Source organism: Typopeltis vanoorti, chromosome 8 (assembly GCF_054136105.1).
Source record: "Typopeltis vanoorti isolate ZY-2024b chromosome 8, IOZ_Tvanoo_1.0, whole genome shotgun sequence".
NCBI classification, from domain to species: Eukaryota; Metazoa; Arthropoda; class Arachnida; order Uropygi; family Thelyphonidae; genus Typopeltis; species Typopeltis vanoorti.
The window spans coordinates 112,345,938-112,373,340 of NC_143556.1; the positions used below are offsets into that span (position 1 = coordinate 112,345,938).

Below are 27,403 nucleotides of genomic sequence, written 5' to 3' on the forward strand. Positions count from 1 at the left end.
CTCGCATACAGAAATGGGTAGATTGACAAGCTATACTCTGCAATGAAAGGTATAGGTTTACTAAAGGGAAGCCACGTTTTAGCAATTTGCTCACATTCTGTAACAATGTCGCAGCCGAGCTGGGTTTTGCTGTGACATTTAATAGGATGCCACGTAAAAGGCTGTTGCATAAACTGGAGAATATGGGATTGGAATATAAACTCTTGACTTGGATAAATAAAAGATGGTTGACAGAGAGGTATCATAAAAGTGTTATGCGGTGAGTGCGAATCTGCCAGATTGAAGTGACCAGCGGATATCCAGCACTTACAGAATGATTTGAATAGGCTGGAAATTTCAGCAGAAAAAAATGACTACCCGTTCAATGTTATTAAGTGTAAAGTTATGCACTTTGGCTTGATGAGATTTCCGACGGCATATTATATTAGCAAGATTATGCTAGAAGGGACCTTTGAATTATCAGCGATAGGAATTTGAAATTCAAAGGTCAGATAGCAAAAAAAAATTGCAAATACAACTCAGAAGATAATAACGATGTTGAAACGATTACCAAGATATTATTAATATGTTAAATATTAACATATACAGATATTGAAGTAATCTTGTTTCTTTACAAGCCCGCATTTATAAGACTTTCTTTATAAGACCGCATCTGAACTACTGTGCACTGGTTTGGTTTCCTGAGTTCTTAGAGGATAAAGAAGCTGTGGAAAGGGCACAGAAAATAATTACAAAGATTATATCAAGATTCTAGAATTTAGATTATGAGGACAGATTGCAAGTATGCGGACTGCAGACTCTGGTTAACAGGAGAAAGAGAGGTGATATGATAGAGCTCTACAAACTTCTGAATGCGTGATATAGGACATCGTTTGATGAAATTTTTCACTTTATAGAGTGGGACGAGACATTTAACATCCATGGAAGTTAAATTTGTTCGCGTTAAGAAAGTGATAGCAGCTAGATTTTTTTCTCTCAGAGAGCAGTGGGTGATTGGAATAGTTTGCCTGCTGAAGTAGTAGATGCATCTGTTAGTGAATTGAAGGGAAGGTATGACTGGTTTGGATGATGTGTAGCTCTTCCCTCTATGAATCCTTGACTCTCTGGAGGTCTCACATAATAATATAATCTGTTCGAAAGCAAATAAACACTTCCAAGGAAAACTCACGACCACACAAAAAAGAAATTTCTCATGATTGGGCCATTGAGATGCAGAAAAACCAGTACAAACAATTTTTCTAAATTTTCAACCACAAAATAATTTATTTTGAAAGACTAACAAACAAATATTTTTTCTTCTTTGTTTTGGTACATTTCAAATGAAAAAATAAAAACAATTGACATACTCAGAACACAGCAATAAAAGACTAAAATAGCCTCGATTAAACAAGTTATAAAACACACAGGCTAAGTGATTTATTCTAAGCAATGGCATATATTAGCTCTGCTGAACATTAGAATACATTTCAAATTTCAAAGAATACACTATTCTGATTAATAAAAACTGTTGGCTATCGAGACAAACACAACAAGTCGTTTATGATTATTATGCATAAAAGGACAGTCAAATCGCATTATCTTTCCAGCTATCTAAGAATAAACATAAATCAGGCGATTGTTTATATAAAAAGCACAATCTTCATATTAACAAATGACAGCATATAATTTTCCATCACACATGAATTATTTATCATCATCAGCGCATTCATTGTAAAGAATAGACACTATAACACTGGAATAAGAAAGTATGCAAGAAACCAATGCAGGAAGTAAACGGATTATAAGGATGCAGACACGTTATGAATATAAAGTCAGATAAGAGTTACTGCTTGTAGGTATAGTTAATTAACAATTATATCTCAATAATCAAGTCGAATGCTGGTGAGTCGTTATACGAACCAGTTATTCATCTCTAGGTAAATATCAGATGTTATCAGCAAAAGACGCTTGGTGATCTCTCTCCTATTTTTCTTGCGTTTTCCTTTCACATATCCAAGCCCATTGTGAACGTTACACTGGGCTTGGATACATTACGATGAAAATAATTTAAGTTCAGCAAACTTGTCGAATCAAATGCTACATTTCATCAAAATTCGTACAATCCGAATAGTAAGGTCTACAAAACAAAAATAGACGAAATGCCTTTACGTAACTTTATTCAGTATAACAACTAATCCCATGTAGCGTCAAAATCTCGCTAAAATATTTTTTAAACTCTATATTTGTGGCTTAAGTAAATTGGACCTGAATGTAAACTCTTTGTAAGTAAACGGAAGATGATAACACCATCCCCTTAACTTAATTGAACGATTTTAATCATACATTTCGGATAATTCGTATTATATGCCATTCGAAATAAATAATGCAGAAAGAGACGTAAATATTTGATGTGTTCTGCTATAGAGATTAATATCTTTTGGCACGGAATATAAAATAACGTGTTAGACAAATATAGTTGTATTTAAATTCTTTAAGCAGTGCTAAGTCGAGTGACATAACGATAGTCATCCTAAGTAGCTCACAGTAGTAATTCCAGTTTAACGAATTACATTTAGTTTCTTATTATGTCAACTTGTTCTTGTTTTTCTGACTTTCCATACTTGGGGGGGGGGAGCGGGAGAATTAAGGTAGTCTTCAACTAAAAGTTAGGATGCAAGGTGTCATTTGAATAATAGTTGAATATTCAGATTCGCACAATAATAGAAAATACGCCGTCTGAAAATAATCAACATGCTCATCTCCTTTTTTATAAGAAAGAGATGAGCATATTGAAAAACCTTACTTATTAGTCTTAGTAGAAAGAGTGCTTTGCTGGACAGGTGTTCATATGAATGGCAACGCGTGTAACCGGAAGTAACTGTTTTCACTCGAATCGGTAGTTCGAAATGAAGCAATGGAAAACCTTAATCACTAGTGTTCGGGATGTAGCATTCTTTGCACCATCGAAGTGTCACAGTTCATGACCTAATGCTCGGATGATCACATTTTTGGACAGTGTGCAATTTAATGTGCCTATCCTTAATTGTGCCAATGAAAAGTGGAGCTAACACGAACTGCTAATTCAACCTTCATTACTTCATAAGACCAGCAATTAATAATCGCCACACATTTGAGTTTATTGGTTTCGTTTGTATTCTTAGATAACATTTGCTTAACTGCTTGAAGGAGTTGTTTGCGAATTGTTAAAACTTTAACAGCTTTTTTGTTTTTCTTTTTATTTATTTAAACGAACTGTTTTGTGTTGTGGCAAATGATCGTAGTGGGATACAAAAGTGTGCCTGTTTCTTTATAAAATTGAGTGTTTTTCATTGCGGTTTAGCTAACTATAAATTACGACTAATGGTAGATTTTACATTAAACTAATAAGGTTCCAATAAATGACGCGAGTTTTTTTTGTTTTTGTTTTTTAATTTAAGATACGAAACACTACCTGGTATCTATCATACCAAAATTAAAGTATATTACACACTAGCGAAACTCTAGTAGGCGGTGTTTTATTACTTTATCCCTCTTATTTTTCGTCTTTTTTTCCCTCTGCATCCCACTCACCGCTTGGATTGACTAATGGCGTACATAAGAAAGTCCGTCTCGTCTAAGGCAAATCGGCAGTGAAAATAACCCCGTGGCAGCCACCCTGTTAATGAACGCTGCACGTCCGACATCTGTCATTTGTCAGAAGAAAATTGGAGGTTATTTTACATTTCACCAGCGGTGGCCACTACGGCATCGCTTCCCACATGAAGAAGGAACCTCTGTGCGGTGAAACAATTAAACTAAGCGTGTACATTTTGTAATACTGATTATGATAATTATTGTAGCGTGCACGCAAATTCCTCATTAACTACCTTACCCATCATCACAACCCGGGTCGTGAAATGCTTCTTCGGCACGTATTGTCTTAATCATCGGACACATGCCGGCAAAGGCAAAAGGAAGTAATGCGTGCTCATGCCCAAATTGGCATCTCCTGCTGAAGCTGATGAATAATCTGATATCGGAGGCTGGTTTGACCTTGGCCATTGCGCTCATTTATCATCCTTTGGAGACGGTGCTAGTCCTGGGGAGGTTACGAGGAAACCGTCTGTCCTTGCTGGCATATTCGCTAGGTGGGTAGAAGACATTATCAGAGATTTTCCATCAGTGTTCTCGGCGCAGGAATTTCCTCCTTGCTCGCCTCCGACACAGGAACCATTAAAATAAACCACACGACATATCAGCTGTTAAAATAAACCGTCAGGAAATAATGTAGAATTTCCGGTGTATTTGTAGGCGTTCCCTTTCGCCACAATTAACGAATGAATGAGTTGAAAAACTTTTAAAATAATTCTCAATAAGCTTCGCTGAAAAAAAAAAAATCGCCTTTTCTCTGGCTGGTTGATCTGGCAACATCGCCCTAAGGAAAGTGGAACTTGTTCTATGACGAAATCGGATTAAACTGCCAATCGGGTTTAGTTTTTTTTTTTTTTTCGACATTTTTTATTCATTACGAGATTAGGTGTAAAGTATGAGGTATTATTTCCCAAAATTCGTCTTCACAAAGAGGGAGATGCGTTAGACTTAAGTAATGAAAAATTCAGGAGAAAAGTATATGGGAGTGTCTAAATTCGAGGGCAGTTTATCTCGTAAAGAGTGTGGCAAAAGGAAATGATATTGCAAAAAGCTGTTAAGGCGGCGGCGTTGAAGTAAACGCCAGTTGATATATCAATGAGACTACTGTGAACACGATGTCTGACCAAACTCTCATCACGCATGGATCTGTCTCATGTGACAAAGACAATACACCATCAGTATGTTCACTCCTTGTGTGATAGGTGGTCACTTCGGAGTAATCCTATGCTCGGGTGGGATCGTTAAAAACTAAGCACATCAGATATTCCATCACCGTATAGACTTGAAAGTTTTGTCTGACAGCCGAGAATGTCTTTCACACACCTCAAAGAAGGAAGAGAAATGGATGTCTTAAAAGCGTGACATACGATGCATCATATTTTCAAACAGATTGGTCATAACAAGCATCCATTGTCTTGAAGGAAAGAGTCCCAGTTCGACACTGCATCAGAATTACAGGAGTTCAACACTCCAATGCGAGAGGGAAAGAGAAGACTTGAAGAAATAGTGTTTGTTCAGATATTTGTGGCAAAATTTCGTTAGAGATGTATTCGGGAGAAAAATCCCTCTCCCCTCGTATGAGACCGACTCACTATTTGATTGAAAACACCAGATAAAGATTCATTGCGTCATATATAGGATTCGAAGCAGGTCTACACTGACTGAGATACAGAGGCTTTTTTGCCATGCCAAGGGATGTGGCACTTTTTACACCGCTTTTATTTCATGGTAAGGTGTTCAGATTTAAAATATCGCTATTTTCTGAACTAATGTGCTTCAGCAGTATTCAACATATCCTCATAGATTTGAAAATGCACTTCAGTTTGATCCAGTTTTTTGTGACATCTTTCTGAATGTGACCAATTTTTCACTAAACGAGTTTTATGTAAAAATCACAATATTATCGTTTGAATTTGACTTTAAATAGAGACAATACTTTGATGTGATTTTAATTAATTAATTTTATTTATTAATTATTATTGTTTGGTCCACTGTTACCTAACGAAAATCCTCAACTACAGAATACAATCGTGATTCTGTATTCTTTTGTTTTTTCTTTTGTTTGTAACTTTCTGTATTTGTGTTTATTCCTTCTGGAAAGTTTGTTGTCTTTCTCTGGTTTATATTTCTCACTTGGGATTTTCGAGTTTGTTGGACTCGAAATAAATATTGGCTATTTCATAACTCACCAACGGGATGTGCTCTGCTTTTCGCAGCATCACTCTGCATCTCAAGAACCCAAAGAACTTTTATAATGTCTCTTCAACTGAAGGAGATAGGTCTCGTACGAAGGTTGTATCTGTTTAGAATGGCGGCTGAAGAAGGCCCAGGTCTGTTGATTGCGTGTGTTCCCCTGACCAGTTAGCCTGTTTTTATGGAAGGAAAACCCTTATGCCTCCATATGAGACCAGCTAACGTTCCTTCAGATTAAAAAAATAAAGACTTTTCGCACAATTTTCTTTTCAGTCCGCAAAAATAAACAGAGGCCTGAAGAACGCTCACAATAAACACACTTTATATGCTGCCTCAGTCAAAGTTGCTTCAGCAGCAATTTATTCAGGAAAAATTTAACTCAAAAACAGCTCTACTTTTGATATTCATATTCGTTATTAAAATTAATGTTTATTAATCTTTGACATTATTATGTCAAAGATTAATAAGCATTGCTAACCCTGCCTAATTGCTAACCCTGTCTAATATATACATTTTATCATTCTTTTGATTCCTGAAATTGTACTATGGATTAATATTTAGTTGTTTTTTTTTTACATACGCATTCTGATTGTCTTTTTTTCCGATATGAATTCATTACATAAATATAAAAAAGACAATTAAATCTCTTATCATTATTGTGTACTTGCATATTAATGTCAAAATATCTGAAATTTAATAACATTGAAAATGACTTATTTGGTTGTTTTTCAGGTAAATTTTCGTGACAAAACAGTGATATTTCTTAAGAAAAAAGTGACTCGTGTTACTCGCATTATTTCCAATTCACTTAAATCATAGACTGCTGTTTTCATGTTGATTCTGGAGATATATTTTTAACTTCCTGAATTAAAATTTCAATAACCCAGAATTAAAAAATATTTTTTACTTTTGGACCACTGAAAAATATTAAAGCTGTAATGCCTAAAGATTTCGATTCATTTTTGATAACTTCTCTTATTCGATGTAGCATTCATTTACATTTTACAAGGAACGTTCGTTATTCTATTAAATATGACCTATTGACAGTAAAATATAGCCTCCCTAGCTCAGTCATCATAGACGAAGCCCTTTGGTCGGAAAGACCTGGGTTAGATTCCCGTTAGTGACGTGAGGAACTTTTATCTGGTTCTCTTTCGACTAAAGGTGAGATAGCCGGTCTCATATGGAGTTAGGGTTTTCCCCCCAGAAAACTCATTTTTTTCGTCCCCCTGTTCTAGGGGGACCAAAAACAGGTTTTTCGTCTCCCAGAACAGGCAAACCTGCCCCGTGAATACACGCATCTACAGGCATAGGACACACTGGGAGACATAGGGCTAACCACCTTATCCTCGAATTACTAGGTTGCAAGAATAAAAAACCTCGACTCCGTAGAAGAGGAAGGATTAAGAAGACAGCAAAATATTTGATGCAAAAAACACTCACTTTGAAATTATAGCATGTTATTTTCCAAGTATTGTTAGGACAGCTTAACTTTTAATCTAATACCTCGTGCTATGTTATGAAGTAATCAGGATGATTCAGAGTTAAAGAGCATTACAAAATTAACAATTTCAGTGCATCTGTAATATTTTCAGTGGTAAACATTTTTCAAATCTCTGGGAGTGAATAATAACAACATAGCCTCTGCTGGCTATGCTGTTACAAAATAACGCTCTTAAAAATGGCAATCCTGAAAAATACTGGGAGGAGGACATGGGAGCAGCAAACAGAAAGTTGTTTTTTGTAGCAAATTTATGTATTAATAAATTATTAAAAATATATTTTTCAATGGCTTTAAGAAAATATAGTTATTTCATCAGGCTTATTACTTGTTGTACTATTTTTCACAGGTTTAATAGAAAAACTCAAGCGCAACGTACGTTTTTCTAATATTTATTCCAATTCGGTGTAATTGTGATTTAATTAAAGCATGTAATTTTAGCACATACCTAAGGATGAAGTTTCTGTATTGGTTAGAAAAGCTGTCTGAATGCACTGTATACTAATGATTATAAATCAAATCTTCATAGCCACACTTACTCAAGCTCATTAAAATAGTATCATGAACAATATTATTTATTTATTAATCACGTAAATGCTGTTGAAATGTTGATGGGATATAGAACACTATAATAATCAAATTAAATATATGAGCGTCTGGAATTCTAATCTCTTAAATTCCTTAAAAATCGCTTAATATTATCGCTATTTTCCCTAAATGATTAATTCTCAATTTGACTAGATTGACTTTTCTCATACTTCAGAAGGGATAACCGGAAACCATATCAAATTCAGAATACTTATTGTAATTATTCGTAGTTGAGAATTTATTAAAATCTTAATAATTTCATTGAAGAGAAAGAGGAAGAGTGAGCCCGTGAAAATGGAAAAACAGTCTGAAGAGGCTTGTTGCATGTTACTGTTTTTAATCAGTTTCAAACCAATGAACAAGTCCAAACAATCACACAAATACACAAAATTACACAATAAACGCGCCAAGAAGTTCGTGAATTAAGAATTAAAGCACGAAAAAAAAAAGTAATCTTTTTCGCTTTGTATTTGCAAACCGAGCTAGTATATTTGAATTTGTACATATTGCTAGTTCAGCATGTAAATGAACAATAACACGATGTGATATAATACACTATAATTAATATCATATCAATGAAAACTTAAAAGTAATTTTTAAAATATTTAATTAGCTAATGATTTATCGGCATTTCTCTATATTAGAAATTTTATCCTAGATATGGTACCAAGCCAAATCAACAATTAGCTACTAAACCTCCTCTAGAGAAACAAAGATGTATACAAATATTATCAAGATAAAAGAAGACAAATCGAGATTAGGTTCTTCTAGCAATTTTTTTCTCACTTTGGCAAAAGAAAAAAAAGAATCTCACAAAGAAAGTAAACAATACAAATGTCAAAAGAAATTTAAGTAAGTGTCTGAAGTTCGGACTTCTAAAGGAAAAAAAATAATTCATCGGCAAAAAAGAATAAAATGGATTGATGCTAGATGAATATGATAGCTTGAAGAGACGATAATAATTGGTATGAGGTCTGGATAACAAGCTTTAAGTACAACTGAAGGAATGCCATCAGGACCAAGAGACATATTGAAATCAAACCTGCTGAATATTTTTGATTTCCTTCTGGGGGACTTTCAGAGGAGGTATGCTATGGATAGTTTGTGAGATAATAGGAGATCTACTTTGGTAATTTATACAAGAGTTCAAGGAAAAAACTAATGCCAAGAGGTCTGTCTTATCTTTAGGAGGTGTTATTACCATTGTACCATCAGAATGTGCAAGAGGTGAAACATAGGACAGAAGTTACGTACTATAGTCTTCATGAGGGACGGACTGCACTAGACAAGCTTGGTACATTTGGCCCTTACCAACTTTGCGTTGGTTGAGTTTTTGCAGCTTTTGCGAGCTATAGCGTAATCTGAGTGAGAGGTTGGAATTTTTGACTGGAGGAGCCAGAAAGGTTGAGGATTTTCAGTGGAGTGGAGAATAAAAGCACTCATCCTAGCGAGAATAATTTCCCTTATTAGTTTACAGGAGATGCTAGGATCTGAAGAGCAGCAACAATCCAACCATGGAAACGAGGCACAGAAATTACGGTCGTATCAGTTGGCACCGTTTTTGTGCCTTATGATAAGAATCACTGCGAGAAGGATGATTTGTAGAAAAGGAGACAACGTTAGTAAGATTTTCCAAGAAGTGTACAATATCAATGGTGTATTTGGAGGGAAAGCTGTTAGGAGAATGAGGTTATCAGGAATTTTGGTGGAGAATTTGTGTTAACTCATTACTGATAGGAAACAGTTGCACTTCTTTTCCGGCTTCGTCAGTAAAATTGGAGAACGGAAGCCAGCCTGAATTGTGGACGTCATTAAGAAAGATGTATGTGATCGACTTTTAGAGATCTGAGTCAAGTGGGTCGTTGAAGCAATTAGAGTTAGGAGAATGTTAGAGGCAGTAAACAAAGTGAGGTAAGTAAATCTCGGGTGATAAAAAGGGAGATTCCAGGTTCGATAATCTTACGCATGGAATATCAGACCTGACAAATGCACAATCCCATATTTGTGCATTTGCGAAGGGCATCATGGAAAATGTAATTAGACATTTTAATATGAGGATGCCAGTTGTCGTTCGGCGAGTGATTCAGTGAGCAAGGTTGGGATATCTGTATGGGGCGGTGCACATCATTGAATTAGAATTAAGACTAATGGTTGAAAAGTCAATCTAAGTTTACTATTATTATTATTATATGGAATTCTGAGATTTAAACTGAATTAAACAAAAATAATTTCATGTCAACAAAGCAACTAATGGTAATCAGTAAGAATTAAGGAGAACAATTTTTGTACGGAGATGAGTAGTAAATTTGCATTTACGGCTTTAAATTAGAATGAAGTTCAAGTTATTTTCGTAAAATACGTATACAAAGAAGAGTAAGACTGAACATGATGGAGAATTCACTGATGAATCGTAAGTCATTTTGTGTGTGTTTTCATGGAAAAATTCCTCACTTGATTCTCCTCATATTCTTTTTAGTCTTCTAATGATCGCCAATATTCAATATCAATAGACGCCACTCACTTGTGAACTTGAAGGGGGAAAAAAGTTTAAATTCTATTCAATGTTTTTTCCCATTCTGAAACCAAGTTTTAACATTTGAAGATTTCTGAGGCAGAACTTCTCTGAATTTGTTTGAAGGCCGGCATTTCTTCTCCATTAAAAAATGCATTTTCTTATAAGTTATTACGTCAGAACAATTGAAAATCAGCTAAACAGATTCTACTTTGTTTATATCAAGTAAAGCGGAATTTATAGAAAGCATATCTTCTGCACATATTGAAGAAGGTGCAAACTTTATAAAAACCACAGTCAACAATAATAAAACAATCAATCTCTGACATATACACAGTGCTGTCAGAGATTGTGTATTATTATATTTTTCTTTAATAAATTTCTAAAAGTACTTAAGCTATTCAAAACACGTAGTCATGACTTGCAGATAATTTTTTTCTATATACTTATTTTGAAAAACTTTCATTGGGGAACAAGTTCTCTGGTTCATTCATTCATTTCGTATGGTGATTCAATACGAAAATTCAATATTCACGGGGAGGTACGACACCACCTCAATCACCCCTATTTTTACCCGGGCTCAGCCTTAATTTAACTATGCCGGTCGGGATTGTCTTAAGTATTCCTGACTGCATTCGTGTGTATTCACGGGACCGGTTTGCCTGCTTGCGGGATGAAAAAACCCCAGATAAACTGGGGGAAAAACCCTGCTGTCCACGCCCAAGATCGGCTAACTTGGCTGTGGAAGATCCTTAAGCTCCTCACGTCGTCGACGGGAATCGAACCTAGGACACTTCCCCAGGCATATGGTTGCGAGGCGCAAAGCCACTAGGCTAACCGCGCCGACAGTTCTCTGGCGATTATAATTTTTAAATACGCATTTGGTTTGCTAATTTTAATCAAAGAATATTCAATACATTCATTTATTTCTATATAATATGCATCTAATTTGCATATTTTTTAAATATGTTTTTCGATATTTTCATAAAGTTCATGGAAACGGTCAGTTTTATATATCTATATAGTACTAGCACTATATCACAAATGTTTCTTTAATTAGCACTATATTTTATGTTAAACGTCTGTGGGGGGGGGGAAGTCGACTCTAATGATGATAGTAATAACGAAATGGTTACTGAATTACCATTTCACAATGCCTAGTTGATTTATTACTCCCAAGTTGCATGGTGGATTCACAATTTAGTTGATTATCTGTACTTCATAATCTTTTAATATGTTGCTAATGATATTATGCCTTTGCTCTCTATATTTCCCCTTTTTTTATTGTAAGGATCCAAGGCTTCATAACGATTCCTATATATGAAGTCGTATATAAACCACTGTATCCTGTAGTTATTTAATATATCAACCTAGTATATATTAAATAAATTTGTCGAATAAAACTGCTGCTCCACTAACTGAAGTCGAAGGTAAAACGAATTTTGACTCTAGCGATTTCTGTAATGAGAGTAGTTAGTGACCCTCTCCAGTATTGGAGTTACTGCCTTAAATATTTTAGTGCGTAATACAAAATGTATGTATTTATGCCCGTTTTATATTATTTTTTTGAAACAAGACTGTGTAACCGACTTGATAAAAACTACGTAACATGAAGACTAAGTCCTGAAAAGTCACTATTTCTTCCTCGACTTTTTCAGTTAAGTCTCCTATAAGAAAACAAACCATTCAAGCAAGAATATCTGAGTCATGTTGAACAAATAACGATTTTGTTTTTGATATTAAATGTGGTACAATTTGTGTGGTTATAGCCTGCTTGTTTTGTAGCTAAGAGTTTATAAAAATTGATAAATTCATAACAAAATAAAGCTCCGACAGCAACATTATTATATTGTCAGCTAAGCAGCATGTTTCGAAATATTCAGTCTTTCTAATACATCTCTTTGCACAACAGATTTGAATGAATCAAATCAGGTCAGATGATCTGATTATATTCCCTCAGAGGATAGAAGGACGGTTAGATCTGCTTATATTTTATGCTTTTCATTGAGTGTTGCCACAAAACACTGAAAAGATATTAAACTGCACATGTGTGCGTGTGTACGTACAATAAGACATGCACTATTTTAGTCTGCGACATTCATCTGTTTTTCGATAGTGCAATAAACAACGCTAAGACTGGGCTCGTTATTTATTCCGTAACATAATCATCTACATAAGAAGCTTGCAGAAACGCTGAAGTCCATATATTTTCTCAAATTATTCCTCTCGCCGAGTAAAAGATAAAACCGTAGACAGAGGCACGAGTTATATAGCCTTACTAAAATTACATGCCTTGGGAGACCGGACATCAGTGTTCCAACCTCCCGGACAGAGTTAAAAGACGGCAATCTGTGTGTCTATCGCCGGAAAAATAAAGATGTGCTCGATTAGAACGAAGGTTATATTTCATGTATGAAGCCAGAATAAATGTCACCCTTTCGGAACTTTATGGAACGTTCGCCGACATGGAAGGCCGTAACGTTGTATTTAGTGGAGACACTGTGACATTAAATATCCATAAATTCCATAGCCAATTATGGGTGACTCCGGGCCGACGTGGCTTCGGTTTATAGCCTCATTACTGTATGCCTCGGGCGCCTTCGAGTATGGGAATTCCGACAGAATTAGATGTTCTTCTTAATCCCGCGCCAAGTGCACAAGCAGGCGCGGCTACTACATCAGATCCGCAGTAAGTCCAGCAGTTATCTGCCTGTCTTCCCACACATTACGTGTTTTTAGCATGCTTTTCTTATTAGCTGCGTTTCTGTAAGCATACCGTCTTCCTCCTCTTCCTTTGCAAAACAGAATAAATCAAAGTGAAAAGTGGGGGAGGGTAGGAAAAGGGTTAAATAGGATAAGAGTTTGGTACGTTTGTCGTAAATAATAGCGTCTGTGTTACTAAGTGGCAGACAACTTAAGCATTTTGGAAATTGAATGGTTCTTATTGGCTAGTAGAAAGAGAGAGAGGAGTTATTGTCTGGGTTTAAACACTGTTTCAAGTACGCATGCTGTCATGTTATAGAATATTTATGACCGCCATTATTGACTTCGTTACTACAGCTCGTTAGCATTGCCACTATCTAACATTGCACTCAATAGCTTCTTTAGGTAATTACCATTGCACTAGAGACAACATTGTTTTATCTATGAACAACTTCCCAAGAGATTTGTCTATCGTTACGCGTCATCGTACAGTATCTTCAAGCCACTTAAATGAATCTCTTTTAACTACACAATTCACTTGAATATTGAAAAGTTACTTCACTGGGATGACAAAAATATCCTTCTTATCTATAAAGACATCTTTTTCGATACCATACAAAATTAAACAGCAAAGTTGCTTTTATTTTGAATGACTGGTAAACACAACTATCAGCGTTTTAACAGCTATTCCAAATAAAAGGAACTTTACAGATTTCAAACTGCTTAAGTAATAATAATTATAAAAAATTGGGAGAAAGTTCACGATCGATCTAGGAAGGCTCCAGATGGACGGGTTCGTCGACCACTGTTTTATAGATTCTTCAGTATAGAGGATGGTCGTTATTGGTTTCTCACCAATTTCGATTTGTTATCGGGATAACTGAAGAATGGTGATTGAGGCCTTGTCAATACGCCTCTAAATTCAGTTACTGGTTTAGGGTCTAGATAATGCCAGTTAAGTACAAATTTGAGAAGGGGTCACCTATCATGTGTGCTTTTGTAATACTTTCTGACTAATAACACCTACGTTCGGAACAGATTAATTGAATAAGGCCTCTAAAGTAACCACATCGACAGCAGTTTAGCTCTCCAAGTAGCTGGATATTGATTATTTCAAACTGTAGGTCACTAATGCAGGATGACAACTTTAGTTGGGAAGAAGTTAGCTTAATTTGGGTGTAAGAGCGATACTGTTCGTATACCTTCAAAAGAAGAGTGCATTTATAGAGTAATATAAATAAATCTGTTTGGGAAAAGGGTATCAACAAACCGTTGCGATTTATTTTGATTAAAGTTTCTTGTTAGACAACTAAAGAAGAAACTAAAATATCAATGGGGAAATTGAGTAAAGTACCATTTTTCTTGATAACAAACTTGACATTTGTACAGTGAGATTACTATGAAGAAAAGAGCCCTTTATTAATGCAGTAAAATGCATAAAGAACTAATAAGATTTTTCTTCAAATTATGAGAAGACAAGCTTCGCATATAGAATACAGAGGGAATTTTATAATAGGAAATAAATAAAAATAATACAGCTGCCGGATGTTGTTAGTGATAATCTTGTGCCAGTTATCTCTAATTGGCCTCCAGTGGAGATTGAACCCCCCTCCCTTAGTCTCCAAAAAGTTAGATAGGACTAAAACGGCCTCACCTACTCCCTGTAAGGAAATCAAAGGCCTCAGCGGTTTTAACCGCTGGAGTTTTTTTTTTTTTAATTGAACTTTTTACGCCTGTACGGATAAAAATTTATTTTTTATTGTTTTCAAAATAAATTCCACGTAGAAACAAAAAAAAAATTCTTTATAAACGCCTGCGTGAGTTACAAAATTAATACACGCCCATTTCCTATATTTAAGAGGGGGGAGAGCCAATACAAAAAGAATTAATCTCTCGGTGTTAGTTGAGGTATTTCGCTTCCTAAGGGGAAGTATATTACTGTTAGAGGATAATGAAACTTATCTTCCATCTAAAAATATTCGCAAAACATACAAGGCCTACTATGGGATTCGAACTCACAAATTTCTTATTGAAGAGCGTGGCAGGTGTTTGAAAATAGCACCTCAAAATTTTTGTTTTGTTCTCACTATACCAAACACCTGACGATCGCGGCACAGCTTTCATCAATTAACAACCCAGATTTGCACGGTGCAGCGTGAATCAAAATTTTCGCGCTAATGCAATTGCGTGAAGAATAATGCGAGAGGATTTGAAATTTAGTCTTCTTGAATCTGGCATCGACAACACGATATTTGAAAGAAATTTTTTACATTTGAATTCAAATTCAAATGTAAAAAATTAAATGTCCTTGTATTCATTATCACAATATGTCAACATTTAATTCTGTAGTAATCACTTACTGATATTCTAATAAGTCGTTTTTAATTCCACTGATGCAGCAAATAGAATGCTTAGTGATTGCTCTCACCAGCCGATTTCCATAAACTGCTTACATGTCCGCTAGATAATCCCAACCACTCTGCAAACACCGCAATCTCTTCCTAACAAACGATCCTTCTAAGTATATTGTGGATGTAGTTTATCCTCTACGCAATTCAAATCATCACCAAATTGTGCTGATGATTTTTAACATTTAGTAGATTTATTTGCCTTGACGAAATGTAGATACCTTTATGTCATTTTTTTTAATATCTTAAAAAGGAGCTATACGGGCGTTTTGCTTTGGAAACGAATTCATTTACATATTATTATAGAATGATTCATTTTCATTGGATGAACTTTCATTGGACTGGAAAGTTTCTACTTTCCAGTCGAAAATACAAAATTAGAACAGTTATGATCGCTTTAGTAAATTCAAGATTAAAGAAAAACAATCTTCATCAATCAGCCCTGGTAGATGAGACATGTTATCTAGAAACTAAATTGCTGAGGACATTAGCAAGGTAATTACCTAATGGCTAGGTATTGAAAATTATATAAGAATCTGAAAGTCCGAACTTCGACACACACATGACAAAAGTAAACTCGACTCCATTGATGGCATTTTAATAAAGCAACTGTAACAGTTATATATTATGTATATATTATGAAAGTGTTACAATGTACGGTAACATTATATTCTTCTTTTTAAAATACTAACTTTAGAATCCGAGAATTTGCTAATTTTAATTACCTACAAACTGGCAAATCTCAACTTTACAACATACAGATTCTTATTATGGCATGGATGTTTTCTGTGGAGGGAGATGTTTTTCCTTGCTTGGTGTAAAACTATCCCCCCCCCTCGCTCCCGTTGTTTATTGAAGGTCTGAGGTGGCTTGAAAATTACCACGTGTGGTCTCTAGAACTGAGTTTATATTTCTCTATAGTGTCATTTCAATATGTTCCACATCGTATACACTGGTGCCCAAAACCCAAGTACGAACTATATGTTTACCTGTATACGAAAAACAATTTTCATGACTAATGCGAACATAAATTTATCGCCAGCATATTAATCAATATATTACACAAAAAAATGTGTTATGAAATTCATACAAATTAAATTGCAATACGTTTCTGGGAAAAGTTACAAATTTCCTAAGGATGTAGTTAAGGAATTAATGTAAAGTGCTTACAGAAAACTATCCCTATCCCAATGGCTTTAACAGGCCTTTAAGGCCCACAACCTTCCAAGCATGCTTGGATTTCGTAACCGAAGTACGAGGATAGGATGGTCACCCTCCTATGCCTCTAAGTATTCCTCGCTGTATCCCTGTGTGTTCATGGGGCAGGTTTGCCTGCTTGCGGGATGAAAAACCTCAGATAAACTGCCGGAAAAAACCCGGTTGTCCACGCCCAAGACCGGCTAACTTGGCTATGGCTGAGGAAGATCCTTTAGCTCCTCACGTCGGCGACGGGAATCGAACCTAGGACACTCCTTCCCCAGGCATATGGTTGCGAAGCGCAAAGCCACTAGGCTAACCGCGCGGACTACAGAAAACCATGCGGAGAGATATTTCAATATGTCCCACACGAACTGCGATGCAATTCTCACAACGTCGTCTCATGCTTAGCACCAAGTGATTCACGATTTCTTGATGCAAACTAGCTCATTCCTACTTCAGAGCAATGATAAGGCTTTTTTTATGGAGGGGAAATTTGGAGCAGCAATGCGTCTCCTTATTGCGTCCCAAACATGTTCTATAGGGTGGAGATACGGGAAGCGTGCTGGCCACTCGATTCGATTATTATCCTTGGTCTTCAGAGGGATATCCACCGCTCGTGTACGATGTAGTGTGGTGTGGCGTTGTCATCCATAAAAATGAATTCTTCGCCTACAGCACTACGGAACAATCGAAAATGACGTTGAAGAACTTCTTTTCGATACCGTTCACGAGTCATATCCCCTTTTCCAGCACTTGTACCTAGGTGGGTCCATTAAGCATAATACCTCCCCACACCATTTCCCCATTACCGCCATATCTATCCCTATTAAGAACATTCTCGCGCACTATGCGAGAATGATCATGCGTGAAAGTATCACTTTCACGCCAGATCAAGTGTCGTCTAGAAACGGGGAAAAAAAAACAAACGGCTCCCATCTGTGGAGTACATTCATAAACATTGGGTGTCTTGCCCAATTTTTATGGATACAACACCACTGAGATGCTCCACGATGAGCTGTGGATAAAGGTACGCAGACTAAAGGCCTTCGGGCGTATAGGCCTAATCGACGCAGACGGCTTGCTACAATTTTTTCGAGATATCTACGTACTTGTGCTTGGAGCCGACTTGCAAGCTGACCTGCCATGGTTCCAATACGTTTTGCTGTTATATCCAAAAATTGGTCTTCATGCTCATCGTAGAGCGAGGGTGACCTCTTATCAAACGTTTTGAACACACTACATTGTTTGAAACGCTGCGCAGAACCAGAATACAAAGCTATGTGAGATTCCAAACTCTCTGGCAATGTCAGTAATTCTGCTGCCGACTTCAGTCTTTCCAATAATTCTGCCCCGCGTGAAATCATCTAGATGATGTCTTTGAGACATTACAAGATATCAAAGCTTGCAACTTCATTACTTCACAAAAAGAGCTTCCTTCAGACACCTTTTATCCTGTTAGACAATTTGACACCTTTTATCCTGCTACTACGAGATCCCTTTGAGCACGATTCGAAAATTTGAATGTGTACTCGCTTTCTACTCAAAATCGTCAGTTATACAAATTGTCACAAGTTGATTCATTTGAATTTTTGGTTATAATCTTCAGAAATAGTGTTCGCCCTTAGGATTTAGACACCAGTCTGGCTTATATACCCTTAATACCCTCGTGGTACTTAATATGCTTCAGGTTTATAAATTAAAGATACCAAGAAATTATATACTTGGTTTAATCTATTATTCAGTGTAAAAAAACAAAGTTTGCTTTCAATATGCTTCAGGTTTCCAATTTTCGCTTAGTGGAATTTACATTACCCATTTTTTTAAACTGCTCTTTTAAAAATAGTATGCGATTGAAACGGATATATATATATATACAGGGTGTTCGGGATAAATTTGACAGTTTCGTAAGGAAAAAGAAAATCTTCTTTGTATCTATTAAATTTAATGAATTGACAAAAAAACATTACAGGCAGAGTTAATTACAATACTATCAACAAGATTTACTCAAAATAACCACCATTAGCATCGATCACAGCTTCAATTCTGCTTCGGAACCTCGAACAAGCTGATGCTACAGTCTCCCTGGGAAGGGCCGCAAAAACTGTTTTAATTTTATCCATTAACTGGGCTTTTGTATTACTGGAAGTGCGATTGGTGTCTTTTTCAACTGCGCCCCATACAAAATAATCCATGGGGTTAAGGTCTGGGGAGTTTGGAGGCCAAACATTTGGACTGGTGAAGTCGTAGAAATTTTCAGACAACCATTTTTGACTTTTCCCAGAGGTGTGGCAAGGGGCCGAATCCTGCTGCCATACATACGGCCTACCATTGGCTACCCTTGTTATCCAGGGCTTGACTACAGTTAGCAACTCCACGAACAAAGCCCGAATTCCAATGCCAGGGTTCTTCAACACCTGTTCCTGCAGATTTGCGAGGAATTCTGCTGTACGAACGCAATCAGATCGTCTGCTAGGGATCTTTCTTCTTGCTACATCCTCGTAGTCACCATTGCAAGTCTCTAGTTCATGCTTGATTGTTTTTACTGTATTCAGGGAGCATTGGGCAGCAGTCGTAATATCCTTATTTTGATGGCGGGCACGAATCATCATGATACAAGTTATTCTCTTCCATGATTCAGGTGGGTTCCAGCTATCCATCCTTTCTGACATCTTGTATATGAATGAAGAAGGGTCCAAACTTTTAAATGAAGAGAAGTGTGTGTTAATACATGTAACTTACGGAAAAATATAATTAATTATAAATATGTCAAATTTATCCCGAACACCCTGTATATATATATATATATAACAGTTTATAAGACAGTTTCATAATATTTTGTTTTTCAACAGAACTGTTGTGTTTTGCTCTGTACCCATTTCATGTTGCTAGTAGCATTTCAGTAAGTCAAAGAGTTAAAATAAATACTCGTGATGAATAGTTTTTGCTGTTGTTATTGGATTATTAATACCATTAGCTCAAATGGCTCCAAGAATAAAGAGGGTCCTAGAAGAGCTAATAAACAGGGTACAAACGTTGCAGAAGTAGTAAAGCTGTCATATGACACTCGGATGTGTTTATACAGTATAACTTTCGCTTGGAGATTGGCTTTCCCATCTCACCACCTTTAAGTGATAAAAGCAAATTGATCTGTTCAAAAAGATTTTGAACATTTTGTTTAAAATGTTAGCGAATAAAAAAATCCTGACATATATCTAAGATTTTTATGCTACTCCCATCACGAAAGATTGTTAATCTTTCGTGATGGGAGTGCAACAGTGGGTGATATAAACAAGAAGATACCGTTTTTTTTTTTTTAGTGTGGCTGAAGTCGTATATGAGAGACCGTCGATCAGCTCAGAGAATTCAAGAAGAGTTGATTGGTAAGGTGACAAGAAAACTAAGGAACGCGATATCCTAGTAGTCTGCAGTAATTATTTTGAAAGATTGCTTAACGTAACAAGCGATGTCAGAACAGTAGTAGAAAAATTTCAAGAGTAATGCAAACAGGAGTAAATATCAATAGAGAAACTTGGAGAAAAACAAGCTGGTTTCAGGCCAAATAAAGGTTGTCAAGATCAAAGTGCCAAAAGAAAACCTTTTAAAATTGCAATTACCTGGAGTAAAGTGAGGCATTATACAAATCAATACATGGTCTATATTTAATTGAAATTTAGCAGTTAAAATTTAAAGAAAAGCAGAAAGGTGATTTGATGTAAAACCAGGTGCAAGACAAAGATATGCATTATCTTTACTCTTTTTCTTCATCTATTTGGATCGTATCATGAAAGAAAGTGACATTAGGTCTGATATTAAAATCGGAGATGTCAAACTTAGCTCTTTGCTTTATGCAAATGATGTTGTACTCCTAAACACGTGTGTCCAGTGTATGTCTCCAGGATTCTCTAACTAAACCGAATAACAGTTGTAAAAAATTTGGCATGGAAATCAGCAATAAACACTAAACTCTATGAAAATAGCCATGGGAATTGAAAATTTCAGCTGCATTCTGAATGGAGAGCCTATAGAACAAGTAAAATATTTCAGTTATTTAGGCACAGTTTTTAGTGAAGATGACAGGTTAAATCAGGAAATAGACAACAGAATAAGCAAAGTTAAATATAGGATTTATTCAGCTGGGTAGCCAGTTGAATTAATATATATGGAATAAGAAAGAAAATAGTCAAAACACTAGACAGTCTTCAAACAGTTTTAATTTATGGATCTGAGAGTTGGGTTAGAAATAAAAGACTTAGTCAAAGAGACACATATGAGAGTTCACTTCTGAGAAATAATAAGGGCCTGAACACATGGCATTGATGGCAGAATCATATTAAAAATGAAGAGGTAAGAAACGAACTTGCCTTGTTTTAGCAAAACAGGTATTTGATGCCAAGATGGTGGGAAAAAGACCCAGAGGAAGACCAGTGTTTGGGTAGATTGATTCAGTCAGAAGTACTTTAGAATAACGAAATGTTAGATGTGACAGTTCGGAGTGCTGACAAGTAATAGAGTAACTTGGAGGAAAATTGATGATAGGAGATTGTAATAATGTAAACTTAATCATGTAGTGCTGTCATAGCAGCTTGAACACTCCTTGGGGGTATATATCAGGAAATTGATGATGATAATGATTGGTAATAGTTTTCTCCATTACTAAGAAAGGACTGAGGTGAATGAAATTAGACGTTAATTTCATTTTTGAAGATTTGTTTCCCTTCTTAGCAATGGGTTAATTATAGGACAGATACCAGTGGGGCAGGTGAATATAAAAAGGTGATGCAGAGAACGAATCAAATCTGAGCACAAACCGACTAGGCATTAAATGCTGTATGACTGGTATGGTAGAAGCTCATCTTTCTCATCAGGATGAGAAAGAAAACAGGGGGTCTGCTTTTTCTATGAGTTGAAATCAAACCATCAGAATGCAGTGGAAGAAAACTTGGGCAAGACTTATTACATCAATGTGATTTGGACAAGAGACGAGAAAACATGACTGACATTTTGATATCGATATATGAAAAAATACAATTTTCCTGCTTTTAGCCTTTCAAAATTAGTTTTAGATGTGTTTATAATGCGATTGTACTTATTTCAACTTTGGTATAAATTAAAAAATAAAGAATGGGAAATGTTTGTTTCCCTACCAATCAAAATAGCTCCAATGCACATTTAGATGAGAAAACTGAAAACAGTCTAAGGATGTGAGACAGCGATATCATAAAAAGCGATCTCACTTGGCCAGACAACACCGTGGATGTAAGCAACTGTGTTCCATGGGTGAAGAAACTAGCACTAACATTATCTGAATTGTATCAAGGACAAACAAGGAGAGATCAAAAGTGTTTAGAGAGGATTACGATTACAATTGTAAGGTCATTGATGATATCAAAATGTCTCGGCATCTGTAGCTATGTGATATGTGTAGCTCGAAAATAAGCCAGTTAGGGTTTTTAACATAAAAATCTCCAGTCTAACTCTTCTCACTACCAGGCGCATTGGACTGGAGAAAATATATACTTATTTTTTAATCAAAAAGTGCAGTGGGATTAAGAGACCGATGGAAACCATAAATGAATTTTAGAGAATGGGGCGCGGAAATGTTTAGCCAACTTCGTTCAGTCACAACATCATTCTCATATGGTGAAGACCACGAGAGACTGATGAAAAAGATGATAACAGACACTTTCCAATTCTCCTAAACGTACCTGAAAATATGAGCTGATTGCAGAGTTTACGTTTGATATATGGTTCTTTATTATAAAATTATATTAAGATTTATTTCTTGCAGTTATTTTTTATAAATCAGTGGAATCAATAATAATAATAATTAATGACTATTGCGTTACATTCTTTGTAAGAGAATTTTCTTCTTTTTTTTTTCCTGAATAAACCATTGTCAGAATATTCGATTTACAATCTACAATATATGGTGCAATAGTACAATGCAAGTCGCATTTACTATTGCACCTGCCAACGAACCAATCTTTTGTTGGTTCGTTGGCAGGAGTCACATAAAACAAAAACGGAAAAAAACAAAAAAGATTAACAATCTGGCCATGACATAACGTTAATTTTAAATCACATAAATTTAAATATTAATTGCCTTCGCATTATTCTGTATTCTCTGAAACCACTTCACCTTAACCCCTGTTCATTAACCTTCTTTAACTAAAGAATGAATTATTTTCTTTATTCTCTTTTTCAGAAGAAAAAATCCTTTAAGAAAGAAATTCGAATTATTTGATTCTTAATGGGAGGTGAAACTGGAATGAATTCGTTTCCCACAGCGCACGCTTCTTACATGACAGAATATCCATTTAACCGACGTCGTATTATTCACGAGATAAAAAAAAAAAAAAGAAGAAAGGACCAACATTTTACTTTCTTAGTGGCATTAACATTTCCTTTCTTCAAAACGTATCTGATCAGACGAACGTCAATGTCCGGCTTTCGATATTGCGTTCTCTAACATCACCAGCAGTACCGAGAGAAGTGGGGGAGGGGGGGAGCTTTAACAAGCTCGTGGCTGTCACAGAACTACCAGTGTTATATATGACCTTACCATTAGTGATAATGCTGATTGCTCTTTGGTCATTAGTCCCCCCACACACCTACATTGGGTCTCGTTTTGACAGGTCATCCATCAAAATATGGAGGTTAATGGCCATGGAGTCCGCCACCGGAGATGCTGCAGAGATACAGATGACCGGTAACGACACGGAGGGAACGCCGGTCGCTTATCACTTTAGGTTATGTGATTAAAGTTTAGTTAAAAGACCTTAAATATCGCTGTCCGTAACAACATTATGCTACACTAGTGCAGATATCGCTGTTCTGATTACGGCATAATGGAAAGTTCCGTAGAAGTTAGCTGCCGTACCCCGGTTGGGCATATGTCGAAGAGATGTTTAATGAGTGCTGATAAAACGGCATTTATACATTGCTGCCCGAGACTATACAGTCTAACGTAACATATTTTTAATAGATACCCGTGCTTAAGTTTCCAAATATTAGTAATAGGCTGACACGCTGATGATTTTTTAATCATTTTTAATATTTTGCCAAAAACTACAAATAACTGCTGGGCAGACAAGTAAATTCAGGTGGAAATCGTTTAACTTGTCAGTAACAGTAAATGACTATCAGAATCAGTATTAAAGAATAATTTAAGTCCCTGAAATCTGTTGGTAACAATTATCAATAGTACACGGATTACACGTCACAATGTGCGTAACAAGCAATAATCTCTTCTTCCCACGGCCTGTATTATGTAGATCTGCATAATAATCGTTTAAAATTATATGAAAAGAAAACATGCAGGTCTCGTTTTGCATTCCTTCGCGGACGTTTGCTGTTAGCAAGCATTTCTGCAGTTTTAACCCAAAAAACAAACAAGACGATGTTTATTCCATTTTTGGGGGTGGGGAGGGGGATTTATTAACAATGACATTGCGACATACGGTGCATATCGTTTTAATTTTCAACTTTTCCTGCTTACCAGCACCTATTGTTTGGGGAAAATAAATAAAAAAAAAAAAAAAAAAAACCTTGGAAGTTACTCTAAGTTAACCTAATGGGAATTAATAGTTTTCAGATAGTGATATATGCAAACGTATTTAATATATTGCATACGAATGGATTGTATCAGTTTTAAGCTCTCTACTGACAAATTACAGTCGCCAAATATTCTTTCAAAGTATTATGTAAAAAAATGCTTCGCATTTTTTTTTTTTTTTCATTTCATGATTCAGCTCAAGCTGCTTAGAAATGTACAGTTTTGGCTTTTTCTTTTTTCGGCTTTCTATAAATGATACTGATGTACTATAGGTTTTACATAAACCTATTGTATATTAGTACTGTGAGTGGACTACGGATATTTTATATTTTTGGATGTTTTTCAAAACATGAAATGTGAGAACCGAAGAGCAAACATTTTGATCTAAGAATGAAAATAAGAAATTAAAAACGTATTTGGAGCCTGTTCATAATTATACCCATTCAGAAGCTAAATCATATCCAGAAAAAGGAAAACAATCACTGTTAACAAAATTTCAAATGTTACTAAAACGAAAAAGCACCAAAACTTCAAGTTAAAAATACCTACAAATTCTTCATATTAATGTAGTCAAAATGATAATAAGGATTTCTATATACAGTGGAACCTCGGTTGTCGAACTTAATTTGTTCCCGAAGGCTGTTCGGAAACCGAATTGTTCGAAAACTGAAACCATTTTCCCATAAGAATTAACGTAAAATGGATTAATTCGTTCCCGAACCCCAGATGATTGTTTACTTAAACCTTTACAACAGTACTTCATGCATAAGATCGTATACAAATATAAAGAAAATCCATAAAATCTTACATAAAAAGAATAAACACAATAAATAGATAAAATGTAGACGAAAATTGATCGCCTCTTTATTTTTGAGTATTGTACAGATCGTTGATTTCGCCATGCTGAACTGCATAACAAGATCCGAGACACCAACGCCATTTTCAAGTTTGGACATGATTTCTTTTTTCATCTCTATCGTGGTTCTAACAACTTTTCTTTTCGCTTTGCTGCTATCGTTATTCTTCTGCGGTCCCATGGTGGCTTAATTAATAATAGTTTATGGAAAAAACAACAAAACACAAAGAAAATCATGAAAACTCACTGCAAATTCGAGCAGGTGTCTGCACTGTACGAAGGTTGCCGCGTAACTGACGCTTTCCCGCCTTACAGCTCAGCATGCGGAGCACTTGGTTGCCGTTTGTCTGTTCGGGAACCGAAATTCTGTTCGGAAACCGGGGCGTTTTTTGTTCGAGAACAGAGACGTTCGACAACCGAGGTTCCACTGAATATTAATATTTTTTTTTTTTTTTTTGTGGGGAAGGGGAAATCTGATTCTTATTTCATTCGCCGAGTATTCTATCAAGTCAAAAATTTACAGTCGAGAAAGTTTCAGAAGTTTTCACTCAGGATCCCCTCTTTAAGGTATTTTTTATTACTTCCCATTACCCTTATTGCTTATTACAGACTGAGTAGCCTGTGCCACTTTTCATCGTTACTCGATGTAAGATCTTACGTGACTGATAATGACCTCCATTATTTTGGAGAACTGAAGTGACAGTGACAGTGGGATGATAAATTCTTGGAGGAATTTTATCTTTTTTTTTTTTTCTGAATAAAAGTCGGATTGCATGCTATGGGTTGGGTGGAAAAAGTATAAAAAAGCGTGCAGATCATATGGGGGGGGGGATTATTCTCGAGTACAACTTTTAAGTCAGGTCTATGGGAGAGACTGAAGAATTGATGGTATCTGAACTACTGAAGATTTTTCTGATGTAGATGAAGAACTGATGATACCCAAAACTCAGCATTTTCTTTGGATAAAGTTACGGTGGCGCTATCTGGGCGCAATAAAAATTGCAAGGATCTTTCCAAGTAATCCGAATACAACGCTGTCATTTGTACTAAAGGCAAGTTTTCTAAATTTGGTCCTTTTGACATCAGATTTGGATCCCTTCATTGGTTTTTCTAACTATTACAAGATTCAGCATCGGCTGAGAGTGAAATTCGAGTCTTTATCTTAAGCCATGTCCGCGCGGTTAGCCTAGTGGCTTTGCGCTTCGCAACCATATGACTAGGGAAGGAGTGTACTGGGTTCGATTCCCGTCACCGACGTGATGAGCTTAAGGATCTTCCTCAGCCATAGCCAAGTAAGCCAGTCTTGGTTGTTGACAGCAGTTCCCCTCCCCCCAGTTTATCTGGGGTTTTTCATCCCGCAAGCAGGCAAACCTGCTTCGTGAACACACACGGATCTACAGCCATAAATACTTAACCCCCCATGAGGGGGGAGCTCAACTCGCCCCAATAGGGACGGGGGAGAAAAGGGAGGAAACTCAATATGAATAAATAAAAAATCTTAAGCCATTTCGATATCAGGAATGAGACTATGGTGCAGAACTTGCAGAATTAAACTGAAACTGTGGGCAGGAAAAAATGCAGCTAGCAATTTACATGTACTGACATTGGAGTTTGTGTCTTCAGTGTGATGACACATCCAATGGCATAATATATTAGATGGAAAGGTTCTGAGATATAAACACTGAACTAAATGATGCACAAGATCACCTGCAGACATCCAAGCCATGATCTGTGAACCAAACCTCTGAACTTGTCACAACAAGTATCCATGTCAGAATGGAGATTTAGATTTTCATTCCTCAGACTGTTCAAAATTCCCATCCTATATTCAAACCATAATTTTCCAAACAAATTGTGCCTGGGGTGGGGGTTCATAAAAAGAAAACATCTTATCGAAAGTGTCTTGAGATAATAAAAAAAAAGACGTTATTCATATCCTGAAACCCCAGTTGCAAAATCGTAAAATTGAAACGCAGAATGTTGAAGACCTACCACCTGGACCAATCGATAAGATGTGCCTTCTAGTCTCTCACAAAAACTATTCGGTATAACCTTATTCATCTGTGCTTCCGCCATTTTCTCATAGCAATGGTAACATTGCAGCATCACCTAAAGATAAATCTAATCTTTTCACATTACTCGTCACCAACTTTTACATACATGATAAAGGCAAATTATCTCCTTCTCTACAAAGAACGCTGCATTGTGCCTTCAGTAGCACCTCCCTCTGCCAGAAACATACCAGAAGAATATTGAAAAACGTGGATGCCACAATGGC

The 27,403-nt window shown here is 36.1% G+C and overlaps 1 protein-coding gene and 1 long non-coding RNA gene across 14 annotated transcripts in view; one reads left to right on the forward strand and one right to left on the reverse strand.

Annotated features, from left to right (window-relative positions):
• LOC150104288 (uncharacterized) overlaps positions 1-6,749 on the forward strand; it is a 238,947-nt gene extending 232,198 nt beyond the window's left edge. For both annotated transcript variants that reach the window (XR_016548652.1, XR_016548653.1), the window contains exon 3: positions 6,535-6,749. This is a non-coding gene — a long non-coding RNA (uncharacterized LOC150104288). The remainder of the gene's footprint in view (positions 1-6,534) is intronic.
• The window catches only part of LOC150104289 (zinc finger protein 703-A-like), a 603,572-nt gene that overhangs the window by 72,099 nt on the left and 504,070 nt on the right, over positions 1-27,403 (reverse strand). The window lies entirely within an intron of this gene.